This window comes from Arvicanthis niloticus, chromosome 2 (assembly GCF_011762505.2).
Source record: "Arvicanthis niloticus isolate mArvNil1 chromosome 2, mArvNil1.pat.X, whole genome shotgun sequence".
Taxonomy (NCBI): Eukaryota; Metazoa; Chordata; class Mammalia; order Rodentia; family Muridae; genus Arvicanthis; species Arvicanthis niloticus.
The window spans coordinates 43,569,455-43,596,643 of record NC_047659.1 but is presented as its reverse complement, the minus strand read 5'-3'; the positions used below and the strand labels follow the sequence as shown (position 1 = coordinate 43,596,643).

The window sequence follows — 27,189 nt, the reverse complement described above, 5'->3', positions numbered from 1 at the left end:
TGGAAAGAAACCAGATGTCCTTCAGCAGAGGAATGGATACAGAAAATGTGATACATTTACACAATGGAGTACTACCCAGCTATTAAAAACAATGACTTCATGAAATTAGCAGGCAAATGGATGGAACTTGAAAATATCACCCTGAGTGGGGTAACCCAATCACAAAAGAACACACATGGTATGCACTCACTGATCAGCGGATATTAGCCCCAAAACTCGGAATACCCAAGATACAGTTCACAGACCACATGAAGCTCAAGAAGAAAGAAAGTGGGGATGTTTCAATCCTTCTTAGAAAGAGAAATAAAATACTCAAGGTAGAAAATATGGTGACAAAGTTTGCAGCAGAGACTTAAGGAAAGGCTACCCAGAGACTGTGCCACCTGGGACACATACACACCCCAAATCTAGACACTATTGCAAATGCCAAGAAGTGCTTGCTGACAGGAGCCTGATATAGCTGTCTCCTGAAAGGCTCTTCCAGTGCCTGACAAATACAGAGGCAGATGCTTGCAACCAACCTGTGAACAGAGCACAGGGTCCCCAATGGAGTAGTTAGAGAAAAGACAGAAGGAGTTAAAGGGGTTTGCAACCCCATAAGAAGAAGAACAATATCAACCAACCAGATCCTCATAGCTCCCAGGAACTAAACCACCAACCAAAGAGTACATATGGAGGGACCCATGGCTCCCGCTGCATATGTAGCACAGGATGGTCTTGTTGGATACTAATGGGAGGAGAGGCAATTGGTCCTGAGAAGGCTAGATGCTCCAGTGTAGGGGAATGCCAGGGTGGGGAGGCGGGAGTGGGTGGGTGGGTAGGTGAGCACCCTCTTAGAAGCAGGGGAAGGGAGGATAGGGGGTTTCTGGAGGGGACATTGAAAATGGGATAACATCTAAAATGTAAATAAATAAAATATTCAATAAAAAGAATATTGCTGAGAGAGAGAGAGAGAGAGAGAGAGAGAGAGAGAGAGAGAGAGAGAGAGAGAGAGAGAGAGAGAGATATGCTTCTGGGAGGTTTAAAGAGTGAGGAATGAAAATCATAAAAAATAAACTGAATACACTATGACTAATAAATTTATATTATACACCTGAAGAAATGGTGCCCTATGTGATAGTGAAAGTTATTCCTTATGGTTTGTGATTACGAGACTGATCAATATCCTGCTATTTGAAAATTTTAACTTAATGTCTACTTTGGGAAAAATACATAAGGGCAAAATCACATTAGCCTTAAATCAGAATCATAATTGGTATAGCAGGCATGTTTCCAATGTCAGTTTTAATGTGTTTTCCTCAACTCAAGAACCATGTCTGTCACCTCTATTGTCTAACTCTCTCATTCTTTACACATATATTTACTTAACATGTACTAGTATCGCCCATTGACACTGGAGCTGGGATTTCTATAATAGGTCAAAGGAAATAAGACCTGCAGGTGTTACATGCTACACTGAAAACAAGACAGTGATTTAATAGCATCTGACTGGGGGCCTTGTACAGACTAGATGGTTTGAAAAAAATCTTTGAGAAGGTGACATGTAAGTTGAGTGATGACTGACAAGATGTAATTTGATTTGGGAGTCATTGGTAGGATAATATTCCAAGTGGAATTACTGATTAAGGCTCAAGGATAGGAATGAACTGGAAGCCTTCAAGGAGCAGAGTGAAGGCGAGTTGAGTGGAGAGGAGGACCAAGGGGGAGGTAAGTCAAAGGTGACTTTAATGAGGGACTCAGGGACCACATCACATAGGGCAGGCACTGAGGTCAGGGCAAGCCACCTAGATATTATTCTGAATCCCATGGGAAACACTGGGATGCTTTGCACAGGTCTGTTAAAAGAGATCATTGTCCTTAGAGACAAAATGAAGTGAGGAGACCAGGTGTGATGCTATTGACTTAAGTCAAAAGATGCTGGGGTTTAGATCAGAGTCAGACTCAAATGGAGCATTTATCAGGAGTTAGCTGGCTGATTTGGTTGGGTGTGGAATAAAGGAGAAAGACATGAAGAAATGATGATCAGGTTAAGTAGACTTAAAACGTCAACAAAAAGACACTTCAAGTTCCTAAAACAAATGGAAACCAGAGACGTGCTTGAAACTCCAGTATGGTGAACGCTGCATTGTTTTAACATGTTACTTTTGTAGCCAACTAGTCAGATTTGTCCATGAGGAGGAGCCCCAGATAGACTCCAAGAAGCACAGCATGCCCCAAGAGGCTGGCAGTGTAACCTCTTCATAGAAACTTCCTCAGCCCAGTTCCTCTCTTACTGGTAGCTTTAGAGCTTAGGCAGGAATTTGACCCCTTAAAAGCCTTGCTTTCTTCATCTTAAAAAAAAAATCGAATTCAACTTTCCCTTGGGCTCTTTCTAATCAGAAGTTTCAGTGTTTTAATACCCTAGTGGGTCTAGTCTAGGACTCTGAGTATAGAAGCTGTAAAGTGTAAGCAAGTTAAACTCATTAACGGACACAATACAAGTTGAGTTATTTTTCTGTTTCATTAATAAAAGTACTAACAAGTAATGTTGGTCTTGTTTGAACACCAAGTCTACTCTTAGTACCTGAGGGAGGGGTAAACTATTTTCTTTGGAATATATAAACCCCTATTAGCATGTTCCCTTTATTCTAATAAATACAGTTTTGCTGCCATATCTTGCTTGAAGAATCAACTCTCCTTAATAGAAAACACATTACATATATATTTGGAAACATGGTGCTATAAGGTTGAGGCAAGCTTCTGGCATGGATATCTTTTATTTTGTTTCTTAAGCACATATTACATATGTATTATATTTAACACATACAAATATATATGTATATATAATCTATACACAAATATACATGCAAGCATTTGTTATTACTGAGCATATTCTATGGTGATACGTTGTGCTGTGATGAGACGTTTTGCATATCACCTTATTTAATTAGAGAAATGGTGGACATATTTTTCTCCTTTCCTAAGTGAGCTAACTGGATCTTAGCATATTACAGAGCTAGGATGGCAGCTGAATTTTGCTGAACTTCTGAGCCAGGTTCGCATCCTAGGAAATGAAGAAAACATACTTGTTTCTTGCTGTGAGGCTTAACTAAGTTGAAATGATATGTGAAAACCACTTACTACCACGTAGTGTGTGGCCGCCAGCTGCTCTGTGAAGCATCATGTCAGAGATCCCTGTGCCTTTAGTGCTATTCGATGCTGTGGCTTTTTCTAAAATTTGAAAATTATTCATACTTTTGCCCTACTCGAATTTTCTATCAGAACAGAATATATCAAACTGTACAAATATTAACATAGTTTCAGCGTATGCAAAAGCAACTTGACTCCTACAGCCCTAAGGCCCTGATAGAAATAAGGCTTCTACCACACCTGTGGCTCTTTGTCTATTGTGTGAGCCAAGCTTCCCAACCCCCTCTTTCTCACCTCATCCAGAATTCAACAGAAGTCCACAGGGAGCAGAACTCAGAATGTGTAATCTGGTTATTCGCTTTTAATTTTCTTTGGAAAGGCTGAAGCTTTCCTGTAGACTCTGGATGGCACCTGGCTTGTTATTCTCCCTGCCTTTGGCAACAGGCTGCTCTCCTGCCGAGGCTAGCTTTTGGCATGGACGCCCTTTTATTTTGTTTCTTAAGCACACATTACCAGGTACTTTGCCCTTTGCCCTTTTGATTAGCAACAACCTCTACTTTTTGAACTAAGAGTCAAATAAAAAACAAAACGAAACAAAAAACCCAAAAAGCGGTAAGAGAAGAAAAAGTTTGTCCCATTGTCTCAGGCCCCTGAATTTACAAGATTCACCAAACCCACAGTTCCATAAATAATTTTCTTTATGTTCATATAACTGAATGGGGAAACTCCCTTTTCTACCTTCATTGGAGGATAGAGAAAGGGGGTGGTATTTTTCATACTGGTCTCTGGATAAATCTCCCCCTCTCTCCCTCTTGTAGACTCTGGTGAGTGAGGAAAGCATGCGAAGCAAGGGACAGCAATGAGCATTCTGTTTGCAAGGTGAAGCTGGAAACAAGGCACTGCCCTATTTACAAGCAACAATGGCACACTCCACTTTGTCCAGAGCCTTGGGTCTTGGGGAAAGGTTTACCTGAGTTAGCAGCACTGTCCTCCACCAGAGCGGCTAAGGGCGACTCTGCGTTGTTCTTGTTAGGTATATTCGTTCTGTCTCCTCACTAATTTCATAAACTATGGCTCTGGGCTGAGGTTTTTTTTTTTTTTTTTTTTGTATTTGGTTTGACTGCACTAGCTACAATGTAGCAAGGGAGGAAACGAAAGCCGTTACATCTTAGGTGTAGTGTAGAACAGGGACAGGGAGTGGGATGGTGAGAAAATTCATCGATGTAACAAATTCTGAAGATGTGAAAGTGTAAAAATAGAGTCTGGGTACAAAGGGAGCTATCTTATCCCCCAAAAGTAATGTCTGAAACAAGTACAGAAAATGAAAAACCCACCCCACACCTTACCATTGTACAATGACTCTCTACATATCATCAACCAATTTTAATATTACCTTACAACAACTGTAACACAGATATAATTAATTCTAGTTGTGGGAGGAGAAGACTTTTTCCACAAATACGTCAATATTTTAAACTCCAGGACGGGTAGTTAAGTTTAGCTTCTAAGTCAAGGGAGATGAAATATTATGGCAGGGTTTATGCTGTTAAGCATGTGGCCTTCCATGTTTCTTCTTGTACATGAAGGAGGGAAATGAAGTAGCAAAGTCAGGGAGATGTGATGTATGGGAGGAGTCTCATGCCATCTCTCTGGTCTCCAAAGGCACAACTCCAGCAATGTGGGCTGGCTCTAGAAGACAGCAAAGGCCAGACACTGAATACCTTGACACACACTGCAGGAAGGAATCTGTCATCATTTTAGTCCAGTGAGACTCATGTTTGGCTTGTAAACTTTGGTACAATAAAACTACAAAATATTGTAAGCAACTGATAGCTAATGGAAAGTATGTATGTGTCCGTTACTTACCGCTACATATTAAACCACCTCAAAATGTAGTAGTGGTCTAAACATCAAAAAAAAAAAAAAAAAAAAAAAAAAAAAAAAAAAAAAAAAGTGCCCTGTTTTGTGAATCTGGAATCTGGAATCTGGCAAGGTTGAATAGAGAGCCTTTTGTCTCAGTTCCAGGTACCATCAGCTTAGGTGATTCTTTGGGGGCATGGGGAGTCTCCTTTCAAGATGGATTAGTCCCATGATTGAGAAGTGTGTAGGAGCTCTGCTGGTTTGTGGGCTCAGAAACTTACTCTCTTCCCACACTTCTTTCTATGGGCTATTTGTACTTCCTCATAGTAACACAGACTACTAATAAGATCAAGCCAAGGGAACAAGGGGAAATAATAAGGCAGAAGTACGTGAATTGTCATGATAAAGGTTGAGAAATGCAGTTATGTTCTCCTGTAGAATTGTGGTTCAGACACTAACAAATCACATACCCAACAGTGGTTTCTTAAATTTAAAATGGAACTAAGAAATTCCTAACACCTCATGATATAACAGTATGAAGGGATGTATGACATATAGAATCATCTACGCAAATGATTCGCTGGTTTATGTATGATTTTATAATATTTTATCAATCTATAGTAAGATCATTCTACTTAGAAAGTGTTCTGTTAAGCATTATGCTCAGTCATTGTGGAAGCAGCCTCAAAGAATTCATCATTATTCTGTCTCCTGACTGCCTCATTTTCTCTTGTACTTGATTCAACCTCATTGTGTTTTCTTCACCATGGACCTTAAATATAAATTACCCATTGCTAATCTTTCTGGGAAGAGACTCTGGTGGTTTGAATGTGCTTGGCCCAGGGAGTAGCACTATTCGGAGATTTGGCCTGTTGGAGTAGGTGTGGCCATGTTAGAGGAAGTGGGGGTGGGCTTTGAGACACTCCTCCTAGCTTCCTGGAAGCCAGTCTTCTCCTGTTTGCCTTCAGAACAAAATGTAGAACTCTCAGCTCCTCCAGTGCCATGCTGGTCTGGACACTGCCCTGTTTCCTACCACGAGGAGAATGGACTGAATCTCAGAACCTGTAAGTCAACTGCAATTGAATGTCCTTTATAAGAGTTGTCTTTGTCATGGTGTCTCTTCACAGGAATGGAAACCCCAACCCAGACAGAGACAATATCATGTGATTGCCCTGTACAAGAAATCAGGAACAACCAAGGTAGTGAAGCTGAAAAGTCAGTGTTGGATGTTTCTCCATCCCATACAACCATGATCTGGAAATATGAGAGTGGTGTGACAGAACCTGTTAATCGCCATTACTGCAGACAACGCTCCTAAAACAAACTGAGGAAGGTGTATAGGAAACACCAGACACATCATCATGGCAGTCATAGCCAAAGAAAACTATTTGTATGCATGGTGATAACACAACTGTGACTCTGCCGTGATACACAATGTACCTTTACCTCCGGGTGACTTGAATGATTCAGTCTTCATTACCTGACGAAAAAGTGGGAGTCTATCAGTGTGTCCTTATAAAGTCAGCTGAAGGATTTTATTAAATGCGAGGAGATACTATTGATGGGAGAACATTTCTGTCCAGAGATACCTGTTCAAAAGTCTTGGGGTGGGGAGTGAAAGTAAAAAGTACTGAGGGGACCTGCTTCCCCACTGTACTGGACCTGAAGACCTTCCAGTGAGAGCAGACATGAGGTGGGAGACAGTGATGCAGATGATCCTGGCCTTATGCAAACCTCTGCTCATCAGGATACTTGTATCCAATGTTCTATCAAATATTTAAAAAAGCAATAATAAATTTTAAAATGAAATTACATAGGGTTTTAAAAACTAAATGCTATGATAAAAGAGCCAAAAAAGTGAAACAAAACTACTTTAAAGTATTTATAAAGTAAAATTTAGAGTAAGCTAAGGTTAATTTACCTATATATATATTCAATTACCCAGAGTTTGTCAAATCTATAGCAATGTGCTTGTCAAATCTATAGCAATGTGCAGTAATGTCCTGGACCCTATAGCCTCCCAATCTCTCACTGATGCCACAGCAACTTCTGTGTATGCTACTTTTTGTACCCTTTACAATGTATTTTTCCTGTTCTTTTTGTCTATAGACATACACGAATGCCACTATCCTATAGGTGTTCATAGTATTAAGAATGGTACCATGCTGTATAAATTTGCAGCCTAGAAACAATAGGTTATGGCATCTAACTTTGTGTAAGATGCCATGTGTTCTTCACACACTCACAGGATTTCCTAGCAATGCATCTCTAAATGTATCCCTATAGTTAAATAGTGCATGAACATGATGTGATTTCATTTTGCCATAGTATATTAATGTGGTCAGGTCCACGGGAAGCAAACGTGGATTTCTTATGGTAGAAACTAGCAGACTTTGGCAATGTGTGAGGAACTGGGTAGATGAGGTTAACTTTGGAGGGTATGCTCTCAACACTCATTTATGTAAGAATTTCCCCTCTTTGCATCTTGCCCTTCAATATTATTTCCCAGAGGCTGTGTTAGTTACTTGTCTCAATGCTTTGACTGGACAGAAAACAACTTACAGAAGGATGAGTTCATTTTGTTTATGGTACAGGGAGGCACAGTCTGTAACAGTGATAAGAAAAAGAGGCAGCTGGTTACATTGTGCCCTCAGTCAGGAGGTGGAGAGTAACACATGCCTTTGTCTCACCAGCTTTCTACTTTTAATTCACTTCAGGACCCTAGCCTATGGAATGTAGAATGTATGGAATTTTGCCATATAGGGGGTGGGTCTTCCAACCTCTATTAACCTAATATAGATAATCCTTATCAGAGGCTAATTGCTAAGGTAATTCCAAATCCCATTAAGTTGAGAGTCAAGATTAACCATTACAGAGACCATAAGGATGCCCCACGCATACTTTAAAGTCAGCTTTGTGCTTGCCACCTGGTACATGCCCTGTCCATCCTCATCCTGTTCCCTGCTCTCATTTCTGCCCAGCTGTGTCTTAGGGACTTCATCCTTTAAATTTGTCATTCTACTGTGCCTTCATCAACAAGAGACAACCAGATCTCTGTTAGGCTGAAAGAAAGGAAGAATGACAATTCTTGATCTATCTGCCTTTGCTGATTGACTGTTGAGAAATAGTAAATAAAATGTTATTTCTTTAGAAAAATCTCTTTTTTTTTTTCTCTAAATAGCATGCTGCATGGCAAGTCTTACCTGAAGTCAGGTCCAAGCATTAGGCTCAGACTTGTGATAAGAGAATTCAGATTTCTGTAACTTCTGACAGATTTAATTGTTTAGTTACATGAGTTGCTTTAGTCACACTTGAATGTCAGTTAGGAAGATTAAAGTTTCTTTTGCCCCTTTGCCTTCTATACCTAATATCTTTATTTCTGTCTCTTCTGGGTACAAGAATAAGTCCAAGTGCTTGACAAAGTAACACAAAGCTTCAAGTCTCTGTACCTGATATCTTTTATATCAATTAAATTAATTTCTGTATGTTGATCTCATAGTTGATAATTGCTTCTTTTGAGTTTTTTTTCCCTTCTCAAAGAAAGGTCTTTAACTTCAGAAGATCTTTAGTTTCCTGATGTTTAGGAGGTGCTGTCTAATGGAATAGGTCCCTGGTTTCTCCTCAGTGACATCAATGTAAGTTTTTGTAATAGTGAAAGATCTCTGTGTCTGTAAAGTGCAATATGTCTTTTGCCTGTCCCTTTGGTTACCAAGCCCTTGGAATATGACTCCTGTGATTAAGAGGTAATTTTTAACTTATTTAATTGAAGCAAGAATTAAATAGTCTAGTAGTTCCCATGTCAGTACTGTGACACTACTTTGGAATCTTAGCCTGACTACCTTGTCAATCATCCTGTTCTGTAAAATGCTCGATATCAATGGTCGAAGTTTGAAACCAATAGAATTCCCCAGAAGCACGAGCAGGTTAGAGAGATGCTTGCTTTCTGCTGTGAATCATTCAGTCTTAAGAGGTTTATGTTAGTCGCTAAAGACATGGCTTTGTCAGTGACTTCACCATGGAAAATACTTTGACATTTTTATAAGCCTCAGGTCTTGCCACAAAGTTAGGGAAGGCTGCATCATTCATGTAAGTCACCTATTTCAATACTAATTCTGTGTGACAAACTCAGTGGCTCACAAGTAAAAACAATCATAAGTGCTCTGGGTTCAGCTTATCTTGGCTGACTATGGCTGAATAAGTCTCCAGCTTCCAGGTTCAAATCTTCTTGTGTCCTATGCCTCAGGCTGTGTTGTAATAGAGATGTTGGATGCTCAAGGAACTCACATAGTTAGATCTAGAGAGAAACGTTAGAATACTATCAGGTATGTACTAAGTAGGCTGTCATCTATCTTCACTGCAGTAAGGTGAAGAGTTGTGACCTTGCCAATCATCCTTTCTGTAAAATCCTCAATATCAATGGGTGAAATTTGAAACCATTAGAATTCCCAAGAAGCAATGCTTTAACTCTTGCTTCAATTAAATGAAACCATTAGAATTCCGGTTTATCTCTGTCTCTCACTCTCCCCCCCCCCACACACACATCATGTGTCTGTTTATCTTTCTTCTCACTCATTTCCACCCATGCCTGCATGTGTCTCGTTTTCTTTTCTAGTAATGACATTGGAATCAACTTTTTTAAAAAAAAAACAAAAAACAAAAAACATTTTCTATTCCTGAAAAGACAGTACTTAACAGTGCGACATCTCTTTACTTCCATCTTTGAGAAACTATTTCTTAATCATGCTTTTTAATGGCAAACGAATCGGCTACTGTGGTTAACTTGAAATGATATTGCTAATTCTGATCTTTATTAGCTTAGTTGATATTCCAAGGATGTAATGGAAGAATTAGTCTAAATGCATCAATTTTGTTATCTTTTCTCCTTCCCTTAAAGCCTTTCATGTTCATTTACATTAAAACACAATAATTCCACATCAATTTATCTGGATTTATCCCATTTGGAGCTTAGCAATATCTGTCTAAAGTCATTCCAGCTTAGTGTAATCATTCAAGATTCTTAGATGCCAAATCTTTAAATGAGTGGTGCACATTTTCTTTTTCTTTTCTTTTCTTTTTTTCAAAGACAAAAGTAGGTTAGAGAATAATGAGTGAGCATGACCCATGACTCTGTCTACAAAGAAGTGCTTGTGGTTCTATCTGGGCAGAGCAGGAGGGAGGATACGTCACCTCTGGGAAACAGTGGCTGAGTGCTTGCTTCATTTTATCGACTGTGCATATTATCCCATCACTGAGTGTCACTCAGAAAACAGCATTATTTTTATAACCAAAATTGTTAAAAATAAAGCCCAGTGATGATTTCAAATATTTTGACAGGCTGTCACAGTTGGCAGGGTGGAGAGAAACATCATCTTCTCTCTTACTAGTTTCCAGCTGTGAATTCCCATTGTGAGGTAGGAAAGAAAGACATGAGGGTTACCTTTGGGGACTCAGTAGGAATATTTCAGTGCTTAGGTTTTTTTTTTTTTTTTTTTTTTTTTTTTTTCTTTCTTGAATTTCAGTTGTTTTCTTGGTCCTTCATTTCTATACATATTATTTTCTTGAATGATCTACCCATGCAACGTTATTATCATTCTGGCTTTAGGTCAGCTTACAGTAAAGGATGTCACCCAGAGGAAAAGTGACTCTGCCTTCTTACTAAAGCTTCATGATATCTGTAGCAGCATTTTATGACATCCTAAAATGACTCTTAGCTGGGCAGCAGATGTCATCTGTTCTGATAGCAAAGAGTTCTTTTAGCAGTGTCTAAATCTTTCTAATTTTACCTCAAGATAACTTAATCTATCATTACCAACTGCCAAAGAGGGGAAAATGCAAAACACAAGTTTCCAAGGATAGATTTCCACAATTGTCACTTAACATACATGGGCCAGAATGTCATAAACAATATTCATGGATATTCATGGGAATTAGCTTTCCTCCTTCACCTCTCAGTCTACTTTTGAGTGTCGAATGGACAATGTCTTTGATAACTGAGCTTCAAACTGGGATAGTAGGTCAACAACACGATTCAGTGGATAAAAGCACCACTGAGCTACCAGTGTTGACATGAACTCCATCCTTGGGACCCACAAGTGGTTCTGTGAGCTTTACATGTTTGTCTTGATATACTTGTATACACACACACACACACACACACACACACACACACACACACACACACAGAGAGAGAGAGAGAGAGAGAGAGATTTAAATTTTAAAATCTTCTTTTTTCATTGCATTACAAGGCATTCACCAACTTAATAAAAAGCCTTATTGAGTCTCAATTCTGCTTCCTTCCAACTAGAGATTTAAAAACTAAGATAATCACTTCCTTGAGTCCTAAAGTATAAAAAGGGGATATGAGAGTACCTAGGAGAATATTTGACACTCATGGAACTCAATATATCTGAGTAATTTTCTCATTAATATCCTGGAGAGTTGACGTGACTATAGTAATAGTAGGAAAGTCTATAATTTCCAGAAATAGGATAAAGGACATTGCTTTATTTTGTGAAAAAAAAAAAAAAAACCCACACATGACTAATCTTTAAGCCAGATTCATTTACATAACACATGACAATTTTTTTTCATGTAACGGATGTTTAAAAGGCACACTTGCACTACAACAGGCATAGGGACACATCTGCTTTCTGATATCTCTTTTGTAGCTTTTCCTATGGCATTACAGAACATTATATTATTTGACAGCATAGGAAAAAGAATCCCCTGTTCTTGACATCAAATCACTTTAAAAGTCTGAATTAGAGTACTGTAAATCATGTAAAATTGTTTCAATTTTATTGCAATGCACTTCAGGGAATGAATTTGATTTTCTGAAGTATTTCAACAGGAATGGCCTTATTATTCACTTTCTAGGGTTCTAGCCGTATTCAATACACATACCATGTTACCAAATTTTATTTTTACATTATATATTACCACCTCTGAAATCAATATCTGGACCATTTAACTCCTGTAAATGGGAATTTGCTTATTAAAAATGCATAGAATATAAAACAAACCAATGACTACTCCATCTATTCTGTGCAAGGCCACCCTTTGCTCTTCAACACTGATACATATTATTTTAACTCCACTCTCCTGGAAATTAAAGATGGAAGAATATTGCTTCCTTGAAAATTCTGAGAAAAATAATATGATTTAGGGATAATGTATAATGTTTTCCAGGTATGGAAATGACTGACTCAGGTTAATTATACAGTATGAGGTTCTTTCTCTTCTATTCTTGCCGGTATTCGTTGCTCAGGGGTGACTGAGTAAGAATTCTATGTATGTCATGCAGGAGTTCAAATGAGGTGAGTTTCTTGGGTCACTAGGAAGGAAAGACAGGAGTGGATCAAATCAACATAACTCATAAGGTATATCTTTGTAATTTAGCAAAAGGATTGCAGGCCCCAGTGTTGTGGATGCATAAGGTTTATTTTTCAAATTATTTTTAAAAAAAGCCCCACCTTCCTAAAAACTCAATCATGACTCAGGCTGGTAACGGGCATGCCACAGTTTGGTAAGCATAATTTGAAATGGCTGAAAATTATCACATGAGTTATGAGGTCCAAATGCAGTATACCATTAAGAAACTAAAGCTCTCACAAGAGACTAGAAAGAGTCTTGATGGGGTATATTGATACTTGCCAAATAGCATCTGTCTTCAAAATGCCTGTCTGGGAAGCCTCATACCAAATTTAAACCCTTATCTCAATTTTAGTCAAAGAAAAATACAGCCTGGTAGAGCAAATGAATGCCATTTGCTTTTATCCAAAAGGTCTGTGGCTTTTTTTATTGTAACTAATTAATTTTCGAACAAGGCCATCTGTTTCAGTAAAAACAAAGGGACATAAAGAAGTCATGATCTCTTAATACTTCTCTCTCATTTGACAGCCATTGTGGGAGGAAATCAGGGTCAAGACTTAACTTATTTTTATTGTTAGGAAACCCAGGATTCATTACTCTGTCCATTCATGTAGAAAGGAAACTTTGTGACCAGCATAGGAAGTGAAACTTTTCCTTTAAAGTAAATGTTGATGGCTATTATAACCATCAGGGCCCTTGCTCTACTATCCATAGGTTGCCTGTTGCAAACCTTCATCTAGTGGCCTTGCATGGCCAAGGCCATTTCTGGGCAACTCTCCTTGTCTTCTGAGAAGAAAAGATGGTCAAACGTCTTCTGCAATCAAGGCCAGGAATCAGGGTCTTAGTATCATCCACCTACACCTTCTCTAAGCCAGACACTCTGCAGTCTTAGTCCTGGTAGAACTCACTGTCGTAATGACTTGTATGAGACAGTTTCTCATCATGACTTTTTTTATTTTTGTTAAATTTGTTAAATAAATGACAAAATCCATGCTTATCTCATGGCAACTCTCTCTATATATACATTTTCTCTCTTTCTTTCTCTGCCTCTCTCTGCCTCTCTCTGTCTTTGTCTGTCTCTGTCTCTCTCTCTGTCTCTCTCTCTCTGTCTCTCTCTCTGTCTCTCTCTGTCTCTCTCTCTGTCTCTCTCTGTCTCTCTCTCTCTCTCTCTCTCTCTCTCTCTCTCTCTCTCTCTCTCAAGAAAGTAGGTTCTGGGACCTTGGTTTTGGGAAAAGATAGCCTGCTGAATTGAGTGTCATGATGTGTGTGTGTGTGTGTGTGTGTGTGTGTGTGTGTGTGATTTTCTTAGGGTTTTATTCCTATAAAGAGACATCATGAACAAAGCAACTATTCTAAAAGAAAACACTTAATTAGGGCTGGCTTACAGTTTCAGAGGTTTAGTGCATTATCATCATTGTGGGAAGCGTGGCAGCAGCCAGGCAGACTTGGTTCTGGAGGAGCTGAGAGTTCTAAATCTTGATCTGAAGGCAACAGAAGGGGACTAGAATCCAACACTGAGATCTCAAAGCCTACCTCTACAGTGCTGCATTTCCTCCAGCCAGGCCCACACCTAATAATAGTGCCATTCTTTGTGGGCCAAACATTCAAATATACAAATCTATGGTAGCCATACATAGTCTAACTACCACAGTGACTATTAATTTCACTTTCTATGGATATTTTTGTCCCCTCAGAATACCCTTCTCTCCCCTGTGCTTCCAGGTGAGCCTTTGAGATTCAGAGATAACTTGGTTCCAGGGCTGGATTGCTCTTTTGTGTGTGTGTGTGCCACCAAAGTATTTCCACTATTTGACTAGTCCTTTAGAATCTCTTTCCTTAATCAACCACACATGCTTGGTCAGCTTTTTTCTCCTTTATCTCTTTACTATGAGATATTTCTTTCTTTCTTTCTTTCTTTCTTTCTTTCTTTCTTTCTTTCTTTCTTTCTTATATTCCAAAGACACTCTTTAGAACAATGTAAGTTAGGAAGGTAGAGAAATGCTCTGTTAATTTAGCTTTTCTTTGAATACATAAGTGTTTATGAATGAGTAAAAAATAGAAATTCATCCATTGGTTATTAGGCTTTAAATCTCAGGGAGAAAATGCACTTTCTTTTATGCAGACCAGTTCCAAGGGTGATAGTTCAAAAGATCAGCCTCAGACAGGGGCTCAGTACTTGCCTAGCATATGGGAGGATCATGGGCTAATCTCCTGTTCTACAAAGCAGAAGGCATACCTGAAAAGACCTCATCCTTTCATTGGTGACAAAAGAGGTTTTTTTCTTCTGAATTATTCTCTAGATTATTTCTATAGTGATAAAAATCTAGGAAAACAAATACCCCAAATGATCCAGGACAGCAAACCTTTCCTAAGTTAGTTGTTATATAGACAGTTCAATTTGATGAACTATATAGCAATACCTCTATTAAATTTTGATTTAAAGTACATATAAAATATATTGTTCTGCTGTCTTGTCTTTATAAGTTAAGCACATTCTAAGATCCTTAATATTTTAGTTGTTATTAAGATGTTATGATATTACAGAATATTGAACAAGGGGATTGGGAGGTGGCTCAGCATTTACAAGTACTGGATGCTCTTGAATAGAGCCATAGTTTGATTCCCAGCATCCACATGTTGGTCTACAACTATCTGGAACTATAGTCTCAGGTTACCCAACACCCTCTTCTTGCCTCTGCATGTGCCAAGGACACATGTGGTACATATACCTATCTTCAGAAAAAAAATAGCCTACACACAAAAATATTAAACATAGGTTGAATAAAAACTTACGGTGTTGCATTTGAGAAAGTATTTATAGAAATTTGTATTAATTATTTCTCATCCATTTCTCTTTTGGCTACAACTTGAGTAGATATTATTTATGATATTCTGGTTTATTGACATTTATTTGATGAATTTTTAAATTGACTATAATGGTCAAGCAACTCTAAATTATATATTACATATATCCTGGAAACCTCAGTAAGCTGATGTTTCAAAAATGATGTTTACATATTATTCTACATACAACTATGCCTTTGTTAGCAATTTTTAATTGTGTACAAAACAAGACTTACCACAACACAATTAAAGAGAAAGTTAATGCTTCTGTCTCAAAAGAGAGAAAGACCCAGATCTTTGCAAATTCATAATGAACCCACAGAATATAATTTTTCCCATAATGGAAAAAGTGAGAGGGTTTCTTTTGGTGCCTGCTGATTCCTTAAATACAGAATAAATACTCTAAAACTTATTTTACAACCATTCTTGAGATGTCTTTTTTCCTTTCCATTTCTATTCTGAACAATGATGGTGCATTCCCTTTGGGAATAGTAAACCGCACAAGCAATGTCGTCTGAATACTATTGTGCATTCAAAACCAGGGAATTAAAATACAGCTGCTGAGCAACGGCCCAAATTCTAGCCTTCAAGCCTAGCCTGGGCTTTTAGTGTCAAGGCTGCAAATGCTGAACCTCCAAAAGCTACAGAGTCAGTGATCAGCAGTGTTTGTTAGTTTCTTATGAAAAGTTAAACTCTAATAATTTTGTTTCAGTAAAATTTTCCTGGCAGGGTTTACCTTTGAATAAAATTGTCCAAGTACTGTGGTTTATGTAACTTTCTGCAGGTCAAAGTTAAAAGGCCAATTAGTCAATCAGTCCATCTGACTTTTCAGAACCACTGATTTGTTGTGAAGAAAAGCCCAGAGAACTAGAATTCAGGTGACTTCCATGAAGTCCATGAGGTATGAGAATGTGGGTGGCTTCCATGTTTCTACCTCTGCCTCTCTCTGGATGGGGAGGTTTCTTGACCTTGAAGTGCTATGATAATACATAGCACAAATGACTTCACAGAGATAATCTTTAATACCCCATTTTAAATATCTTTTTTTCCATCTAAATCCATTAAAATACTAATGGATGGCAGAATGGGAAGCAGATGACCTTAAAATAAGTGCTCTAAAAAAAATAATGTTTTAGTTTTTTTAACTCATTATTTCGTGGACTGTGTTTGAACCTGAAGGAATGGCTTACCAAACTGTAAGTAAAATTCAAACCACAAAACTTTTAATTTCTTAAAAACCCTATACCACAATGGCCAGAGATATCCAAAGCACTTTTCTTCTTTGCACAGTTTGAAAAATTATAACACTATATGGTAAAAGAATCAAGCTTTCTAAGACTAGCTCAGTAACAGATCAAAGGCGTAAATATGGTCTTGAACAAATTCACTGAGATAAGGTGCAGCTATAATAGTTACCAGCAAATAAATGCATTTTCCATGCTACATAATTTAAAATTGTTAAGGCCTTTCCTTTAGAGATCAAGAAAGCCCAATCTGTTTAAGTTGGAACTAGATGCAGTGATAGCTGACAGAACAGTTCAAATGGTCAAACAGAATCCCTTTCTAGACAATTAACCAGTACTTTCTGTATCCAAGGATCCCCCAATCAGTGCCTTCAAGCATTTAGCCCTGCTGTCTGGAAGAAAATGTGTGGCTTGCTTCTGATCATCCTTTTCTAACTTCAAAGGACCAGAATCTACCTCTTGGGCCACTTAGGTCACAGTCCTGTATGAATTAACACGTAGGTCACACTATTATGTTAATTAATTAATTTCCTGTTTAGCTCTTTCTCTGTAAGAGTCTTCTGGCTATTACAAGTAAAAATAAACTGTTATCCAGACAAATGGATCAATCAGGACACTGAAGAATCTAGTACAACGATAACAAGTTCTTCAGAAGTCTCTCAGTACAGAAGGCAACACATTTGTCAAATGGAAAAGTAGAAAAACTGGGCTATGTCCTTGGAGAGAACCGGGAATTGCCCTGTAGAATTGTCATGTTGCAATGCAGTAAGCTAACAAGCCTACGCTAGGAATGTGGACTTTGGGATTCTGACAGAAGAGGGTAATTCTTCCAAACTGCACAGTGTACTTTCCTTTGCATCCTTACATCTTGTCCATTCATTTCCATTTCTCCTCTGACTACAAGCAAGTTCAGTGATCATACTGAAACTCTGAAAATGGGCATATAATTCTGAAAACCATTAAATTTCACTGTACAGTCATTTCCATATAATATATTCAATTTTATCTAATTCAAGCCAGTTCTTCAAATCTCTTCAGTGTACCTCAGACACTGACACACTCAATCAGGGTAATATTTCTCTTGGGAGCAGTAGAAAGAAAAACAACAGCATCAATAAGGGCTGCTCAACATCATTAAGTCCTTATTATATTTAAGTAGTTGTACCAGGTTATATGTGTGCACTTTCTCACTTAATCTGCACAGTACAATGATGAACCACTTTTTACCAGTCATTGTAGATTGAAAATCGGAGGAGGCCCAAGGAGCTATAGAGACAAGGGGACAGTAGGACACAGGTGCTACAGATGGGGGAAAGGAAGAAATGAGGGGGGTGTAGATGAAGGCACAGAGAGTGTAACAGAAGTAAGGGAGGAGGGAGAGATAAATAACAGCAATACTTGTTGCAAAGTGCACAGAATAATATACTATTTTATAAGCTTACCTAAACTATGTAAAATGAAGTATAAAACATTTATTTAAATTAAATTATGCCACATGATATGATAATGCTACTCCAAGAGCCATCGACTATCTAACAAATATCCCAGTGCCAGGCAAGGGAAATCTTCCTTCAAGTTGCTGGTTCAAAGATTCCAAGAGAACTTCAAAACAATATAGTCGCTGCTCTTGTTTGCTTCACCAAATATGAAGGCAAGACACTAAAGCTGAAGACAACACAGTTTTTAGGCACAGGACCTGGTAGAATTAACCCGATTCTGGAAGCTTTCTCCCTAAGAAATACCTTTCATAATACTGGAAGACGATATGCAAGCCTGCAAGGTAGAAATGGAATCAGCAGTCCCAGGTAGCTGTAAAACCAGTGGACGGCAGAAAGTGATTAGGTTAGCATCACCAATGGTGTAATAGTGGTGATTATATCTTAGATGTAACCAACAGCCATATGATTAGACACGAGGCCCACTCAGTAGGAGGTATTCATGACAGGTACTGTGAGATTAGCCAACTCTTCAAGGCTGTAGAGGACATAGACCTTACAGAAAAACATGCTGCTACCATTTTCCTAAATAAACCTAGCTTTCAATATATCCTAAGTATCTATTGCTTTACCCAAAGATAAGCGAAGCTCTGACCCCCTCATCAAAAGAAGCTTCTTTTTGCTGCTACAGAGAATTGCAGAGAATGAATGTGGGGTGAAATGTCTATCTGGTACATCTACAAAAGCATCCTATCCCTACAGCGCAGGGAACATTGTGGAATTAGCATGCAGAAAGTTTATAAGATGCTGAGGACTAGATACCTATTCTAAGATAGTGTCTTCTAGAGATCACAGTGATGTTAAGCCCATGAAATCTCAAACAATACAGTGTCTAAATGAGACCAGAATGATGACCACACCAGTCAACATGCAAATGGGAACAGGGGGAAGTTCACAAGGCTCCACCTCTTAGACAAAGAACTAAAGATAGTCAATGTCTGCTGTTGGAGTGGTGATCTATCAGTCTTCCTCAGGTCAAAGCCTCCTGGTAAGTTATCCAATCTCAGACATTCAACCTTAGCTTTAAACATGTGCATATACAAGCACCCCTCAGAGGATTCTGCAAGTTGCATGTGTAAGTATGTGCTTGTGTGTGTGTGTGTGTGTAATATACATATGATAAAGCTAGAAGAAGCCACAAATATCAAAGGGAATTTTGGAGTTGGATGAGGGAGGGGAGGGTGAAAATGATGTAAATAGTGTATACTCTTATACAAAATTCTCAAAATAAAATTTGCTTTTGTTTTTTGTTTGTTTGTTTATTTTTAAATCAGATCAGAAGCCTTCTGGTTCTTTGATTTGACTCTATTGAAATGCCTATTTTTATGCTAGTACATTTTTTGTTGTTGTTGTTATTGCCCTGCAGCACAGCTCAAAATCAGGGTTGGGGATAACTCAAGAGGTTCTTTTATTGTATGAGATTGTTTTAGCTATCCTGTTTTTTGTTTGTTTGTTTGTTTTGTTTTGTTGTTGTTGTTTTTGTTTGTTTTTTGTTTTCCTTATGGGGTATTGTTCTCTCATGGTCAATAAACAATTCTGTTGAAATTTTGATGGTAATTGTGTTGAATCTATAGATTGCTTTTGGTAGAATGGACATTTTGACTATGTTAATTCCGTGAATCCATAATTGAATCTATAAGCATATCATCTTCAGTTTCTTTCTTCAAAGATTTAGTTGCTTATTCTAGCTAAAACTTCAAGTACTATATTGAATAGATATGGAGAGATTGGATAGCCTTTTCTAAATCTACACACCTATGGACACTTTATTTTGACAAAGAAGCCAAAACTTTAAATAGAAAATAACATCTTCAACAAATGGTGCTGGTCTAACTGGATGTCTGCATGTAGAAGAACAGAAATAGATCCATATCTATCACTCCACACAAAACACAAGTCCAAATGGATTAAAGACCTCAGCATAAAACCAGATACACTAAATCTGATAGAGAAATTGGGGAATGACCTTAAATGCATTGGTACAAGAAACAACTTCCTGAACAGAACACCAACAGCTCAGGCACTAAGATAAAAAAAATAATAAATGGGATGTCATGAAACTGAAAACCTTCTATAAGGCAAAGGACACTGTCAAAAAGATAAAACAGCAGTTTACAGAATGGAAAAAGATCTTCAACAATCTCACATCTGACAGAAGACTTATATCCAAAATATATAAAGAACTCAAGAAACTAGACATCAACAAACCAAATAACCCAATTTAAAAATGGGGTACAGATAAACACACAATTCTCAACAGAGTACTTCCCCCAGAAACTGATGGAAACTGATGTATAGATCAACAAATATTAAATGGAGCTTGGGAATCCTGTGGAAGAGAGGGAGGAAGGATTGGAGAAGCAACAGGGGTCAAGGACACCACACACGTTACAACTAGAATTTGAATGTTACTCTGTCCAACTCTCCAATATAAGATACATTTTGAAATTTGTCAAGACATCTTTCATTCCCAATGTCTATTTTCTTCTTCAAATTTCAGTTGGTGACATGGATGACAGTTAGAGACCAAATTCCCTCACCTTAGAGCAAGATGTTGCCTTCCATCTGCATTTTAGCAAGTGATGAGACCTGAGGGGCCTGAGATTTTCTTATAGGACACAGACAACCACCTTCTCTTGGTCAAAAAGCACCTGCTCTGGTTGGAACGAGCATGCTATTTTGAACTAGGACATAACCAGGCTAGACTTTCATAGGAAAGCTGTGCTGAGACCTGTAGGACGACATCAAGCCACCATGGGGTAGTGATATCAACCCTGGGGTTACTGTGTTTTGATCGATATTTAGGGAAAAAATAGCTTGCCATTGCTTATGCCTTGTCATTACAAATTTAATATTAGAGTCTACCCTGTATCTCGACAAACATTTAGACAGCAGAGGTTAAGAGGCAGAAACCATCACGAAACAATTGTCCTGGAGAATAAATGGAAGTAGGGAATATTCCCCCAAATGAACAGATGCCCAGTTGAGAAGAGATTTGTTTGGTTGAGTTTACATAAGGGCCCCTAGGATTAGAACTTTTTCAGGAATTTCCTTGGAGAGGGGAAGATAGGCCTCCAGGGATCTTCATGCCAGATGAGGGTCTCATCCCCCCAGAAAAATATTCCAGGTCTGATAACATGAATTAACAATGAAATGCCCATATATGTATTTGCTGGTGTTTATCTTTTCTACAGACTGTGACAGTCCTATATAAAGGCAAAGCAGAAAGTATCTAAGAATTTCTGTCTCCCCAGTTTGGCAAAACCCTTAAAAAAAATCCGTTTTTTTTTTTTTGTTTGTTTGTTTTGTTTTTGTTTTTTTGCTCAGTTCCAATTTTCCAAGTTTTTGTTGTTGCTGTTATTTTTGTTTGTTTTTGGCGAATCATTGAGAATAAACATAGGTTCTCATAACGTTTAAAAGCATCAATTTTCAGTTTGGTAACAAGTTGCAGGAAACTAAGTTGCAATTTGATAAATAAGATCAGTGTATGTGGGGGCTGAGTATACTGGTTTATTAAGTTGCTCATGCATCAAATGTATATTTAACTAGCCTGGCTTGCATGATTGAAAATTATATTCTTCAGTATTAAGCCCTGATTTAAAATAGCTAACTAATCATTTGGGGGCATGTCTGTAAGAAAGAGCCAGGACATGAAAACAAAAGTTTGATTACTCAGTCATTTATATGTGCAATTGTTAACATGCAAATTAGAAACTTTAGTACCAGGGTAGATTGAATTAAAGAATAAGACATTAGAGGCTGAGAGTGAATCTCTAAGAATAAACGCTTAGCAAAGTAGTCGAAAACACACTTAGGATATCCCAGGTTCTGAGTTGAATCCCCAGCACACAAATAAGCAGCCAGGAAAAACTTAGAAAAAAATAAAAGATGGTAAGATGCTGGTATACCTCAAGGAAGAAAATTTAACTCTCACTTAGATGATCATTCTAGAAGTATTGTTCAGGTTAAGGCCTGACAAGAGATTAATTAGAAGCAAACAAATAAAGGAGAAAGTGGTCTGTGCTAGGGAATGTAGTGGACAGAGGCTAAATAGGAAGCGTGGCTCTGCTTAAGTATAAAAGCAATCCAGGATGGCTATAGTTTGAAATGTGGGTGGATACGTAGAGAGTGGTCGGAAGTCATCGAAGCACAATAATTGAGAAACACAAGAGACAGTTAAACTCCACCTTTTCAGCGATAGAAATGGTTCCTGAAAGCCAAACAGGAATGGACAGACATGTTACATAAAAGAGCCTGCAAACTACTCCTTTGTTTTCCTTAATGAAATACTCCACAAAGGAGAGGGAGAACCTGTTGAGACCATATCCAGAGGATAGGTATGAAGCAAACCTCCAGGTTGAGGGATGGGGCCACCCACCTATCTCCAAAATTTTAACACAGAATTGCACCCATCTAAAAGAAATACAGGGACAAAGAGTGGAGCAGAGACAGAAGGAAAGGCCATCCAGAGACTGCCCGACCTGGGGATCCATCCCACAGGCAGACACCAAACCCAGACACTATTGTGATGCCAGGAAGTGCTTGTTGACAGGAGCCTGATACAGCTGTCTCCTGAGAGGCTCTCCCAGATCCTGACCAATAGAGATGTGGATGCTGGACCCCAATGGAGGAGTTAGGGAAAGGACTGAAGGAGCTGAAGGGGCCTTATCTGGCATCAATGGGAGGGGAGGCCCTTGGTCCTGTGAAGGCTTGATGCCCCAATGTAGAGGAATGCTAGGGCAGTGGATTGGTGGGTGGGGGAGCACCCTCATAGAAGAAGAGTAAGGGGGGATGGGATAAGGGGTTTGCAGAGGAGAAACCAGGAAAGTGGATAACATTTGAAATGTAAATAAATAAAACATCCAATAAGAAAGGAAGAAAGGAAGAAAGGAAGAAAGGAAGAAAGGAAGAAAGGAAGAAAGGAAGAAAGAAAGAAAGAAAGAAAGAAAGAAAGAAAGAAAGAAAGAAAGAAAGAAAGATAGAAAGATAGATATGTGGCCCCTCAGCTCGACTCTTAGGTGTCCCTTGAATTCACAGACATGCTTTCATCACAAGAGTCTCTGCGATCTTGAATGGTACAGGGTGAACTCATAAGAGGATACTATGTAAGAAGAAGGTGGGACATCCACCTTCTCAGAAGAGGGTTGAGCTTTGCAGAACCTATGGATGTGAGCAGAGCTTGAGTGGAAGGCCCAAACTATTAACCTGTAATTGTGGTAGAGCACTGGTCACTCCGGTGTGGACTCTTCATTCACCCGGGGAAGTATGGGTTGCCAGACCACACCTGAGCATCCTGCATGCCCAGTGAAGACTACTCCAGAACATGGGAAGGCTACAGGAATGCAATTGCATGGTTGAATCTTCTGACTCACCCCATTGGTCTACAACTTCAGGGTGGGGTTGTGGGGAGAATTTTCTGAACTAGTCATCTTCATGCCATGTTGGATATTCTGATGGAGAGAAAAGACTAGGGAAACTTCTTTCATTCACCACCGCTTCTCCAAACAAATGAGTGTGGCTATCCTGAGTGTTCAGTTTCAGCTAGAAACTAGATATAGCTAGAGCCGCATAGGGAGCCCAGTCAGTATCATGGGGAAGAATCGGGCAGCTTATAGTAGCCATCCAACAGTAGAGAAAAGTAAAGAATTGCCATTTCTAGCTTTCACGCTTCGAGGTGGTTGCTTATGCAATGGGGGCGGGTAGTTGAGAGGTTGAAAGAAACACAAATCTGAAAGGGCTGGAGAGGAATGGGACTCATGCAGTGTTACAGTGGATGAGGAAAAGACCATTTTAAGTAGAGAACAATATACAATAGCAGACGCTATAAAGAGATGTGATAGCATGCCAGACTTAGTATGAGCATTTTGAACAATGTTTATACTGTCAGCTAGCAAAGTAAACGTTTCCAATTTGTTAAGAGTGTTTAGTTTTTAAAAAGGAACATTTGCTTTTTCTTTCCTATACCCACAAAAGAAACTGCACACTGAGCATCCTGTAGGGTACAGTCCCTGTCTTTAGTCACCACTTGTCATGAGGTTGGAGCTAAGGTTCCCTTGATTCTCTGTCCATTGAACCTTGCCCAAGCTCACTGTGTGGTATATAATTAACTATGCCTCAACATGTCACATGTTGGGAGCTTAGTCTCCAGCATGGTGATGTTAAGAAGTGGTGGGAGTTTTAAAGTGGGAGGGAAGTGGGATGTTTTTAAGTCTTTAGAGGCATACCCTTAGAAGGAATAATATAGGCTCCAAAGGAATCTCATTTTCTCTCTGGCTTCTCGTCTCACCATGTGATATCTCCTTGGCGTATATTTTCCTGCCATGATGCCATCCACCCTGTTGCAGCACAGCTATCAAGGTACTTCAGCAGCCAACACCACACCATTTAGATTATTAGCGGGTAAAATTCAAGCTAAATAACTACCCTATCTAGATTAAAGTGCTCAGCCCCAGGTAGTCTGCTAGAATAGCCAAAATGGACAAACACCCTTTCAGGCCCCCCTCCCCCCCACTAATCAAAAACAGCTTAAATAAGTCACTGGATCTTATATGTCAGGTTTTTACTTTCTGGCTCTTCATTTTTTATTTTTTCCTTTAGAAGTGTCTTCTGTGCTCGTTAACATCTGTTGCAACACCGGCTATCTCTTTTTGTTTTAATCTCCCACTGATTTTCAAGTTGCTATTCAATTGTAAGTCTGGCGCTTTTTAAATGGCCCCTTGAAATGACTGAAATTAGGTAAGCACTTACCCATACTCTCTACAGGGCTTAGCCCTGGACCCTGGGCATGCTCCCATTGTGAATTCTCATTTGGGACCAAAATCTCAGTGCTCCCACTGAGAGCCGTAGCGGATTCAATCACATGTTCAGCCGCCCTTCTGTTGTTAGTTTCCTTAAGGGCTGTAATTTGACTGCCATGAGTTCTGGCTGTTCTCCTTCCTTCTCCTGGCTCATCAAAATTGTTGGAAATTGGCCTGAACTGCAAATCTTGGGAACTTGAAAGAAGAGCCCATCTCATTAGTTTTCCCCTGGATTACCCACAGGCCATGACGAATTCACTGAATGAAAAAAAAATGCATAGCCCCAAATGATTAAAGTATTAAGATATTCTTATTGTCTCTTAGAGTCGTGTATCGGTATGTTATCAAGTAGATTACACTTGGCATGTGATTTTTATGATTTGGGGTAATTTAAAGATTCTTGAAGAGTTCTATTATTCCTAGTTCTATTATTTGTAATCAGAAAACATATCTGAACCCATTGAGGTTAAAATATCTGTCCAAAGAAGGACATACAGTTTAAACTACAGGGCACTTACAAAGCTTGGACCAAGTTCGTAATAAGGAGTCTGCTTTAGTTCTCAAATCAACTCATTGGGAAATAAGAAAAGGAAGTTGTGCTGAGTTTTATACTTTCATAAAGTGAACCAGTGTATTGGTTTTTTTTGTTGTTGTTGTTTTAAAGCAACACATATTTGTAGATGCAATACATATTTGCATCTACAATAATATGGTGAAAATGATGACTCCCAGGATATGATGCAAGGCATACTTTATGTACATGATTAAGCAAATTACTCCTAAGGCCAGGGAACTGAAAGGCACACAGACTAAATTAAGATACTTTAAATCACTTGCTTCATTAAATCAATTTAAACACGTAAGGATAAGAAAGAGGGAAGAAACAGGGCAGGGAATGAGCCAGCAGACCAGGAGACTGCTAGTGGGCTTCTGCCTTATGCAGTGTTTTATATTTTATTTCTCTCTTCAAATGAGGGTGTGGTTAGGAGAACCAGAGTTAAGGTATCGACAAAGCAAGTTCTTGCCGGTGGATGGTAGACTAATGCTCACTTTTAAAAGAGGCATATGTGTCAAGGCACAGTTCAAGGTAAACAATCTAGTGAGACACAAAGAGCTCCAATGACTAGGATGAATGTCATTAAAAGTTGGGCAACTGAAGGCTCAAGACTGAGCATCTTGGGACCTCGGATGTGTTTAGCTTAGGCTTTGTGCTAGATATTTAGAGTTTGCATGCTCTCCTCTAGGCACTGCTAATCTGCCTCAAAGTTTGCTAATGACTTACGATGATAGTAATTCGGGTATCGACTTGACATGGTTAAGGAACATCTAGAGAAAGGGTAATGTGTTTTGTGGTGTGTCTATGCAGGTATCTCCAGATACGTGTGGTGTGTGGATCAATGTAGTGAATGGAGAGTATCTACTCTCAGTGTGAATGGGTGTCATCACAGACACAAACAAACTAATCCAGAATATTTTCTTTTTCATTCCTAGGTCTGGGATATTTCTCCTCTAGTTCCCATGTTCTCAAGCTTTGAGTTTTGGGCTAGAAATTACACTAGTGGCTGCTCTGAGTCTGAGGCTTAGGGTTAGTCCCATCCCATGCTCCTGCAATCCAAAGGCTTTCTATCATACAGATGGCCTATCAAGAAACTTCTCGGCTCCCGTCACACTGTGAGCCTATTTTCTTAACAGATTTCTTCTCTCATATATACCTACATTCACATCTGTCATCGTTGGTCTGTTTCTGGAGAACTCTGACTAATGCATCCAAAAAGGACATAGAAAAGTTCTTCCTGTTTCAAAAGCTCCTTATTTGTTCACTATCTTTACCTAACACAGCCCCTGAATTTTTTTCATGCATCATAAAAAAGTAAATTAGTCAGTACAAATTCCTGGCATATTCATCCTATTTCTGTGTTCCACAGCAGAATTAAATATTCTGGAACACAGCAAAATGCACACTATTTTATTTATTTATTTATTTTTAGTTACTAAATAGAAATTAAGCTTCTACTACATAGTGGATAAAATCCAAATGCTCAGGTCCTGGCAGGGAATGGATGAACATCCGACCCAGACCCATTGTAGCCTCTACTGAATTTTGAATGGTGAAGTTTCCATTCATGGTGATGTTATCTTATCATTTTAATTTTTTTCTAATACTGAATTATTCTTTAGGTTTTTGGTATTAATCTTTGGTATTAAGAAGTAAATACTTAGGAGGTCCTGTAGTCATACTTGAGTTCACTGTCATGGTGAAAACAAAGTGGTTACCCAGTGACCATAGGTTGTTCCTTTTAATGTCAGAGAAAGGCAAGAATAATAAAGACAGCAACTGTCAAAGAGACATTCAGCAGTGTATAGCGAGTTCCCTTTCCATTACTGAAATAAAGGTTACATCAAGAACATATAAAGGTAAGCCCTGACTACCTTAAAGGAAGCAGAAGT

The 27,189-nt window shown here is 38.7% G+C and overlaps 1 protein-coding gene across 7 annotated transcripts in view; it reads right to left on the bottom strand.

Moving 5' to 3' along the window:
* B3galt1 (beta-1,3-galactosyltransferase 1) overlaps positions 1–27,189 on the bottom strand; it is a 549,878-nt gene that overhangs the window by 152,230 nt on the left and 370,459 nt on the right. For 3 of the 7 annotated variants that reach the window (XM_076928848.1, XM_034496854.2, XM_076928851.1), the window contains exon 1: positions 3,424–3,603. The exons of the other annotated variants lie outside the window; for them this stretch is intronic. The gene's annotated coding sequence lies outside the window, so the exon portion shown is untranslated. Of the gene's footprint in view, positions 1–3,423; positions 3,604–27,189 lie in introns of those variants that run through there. 7 annotated transcript variants of the gene reach the window in all.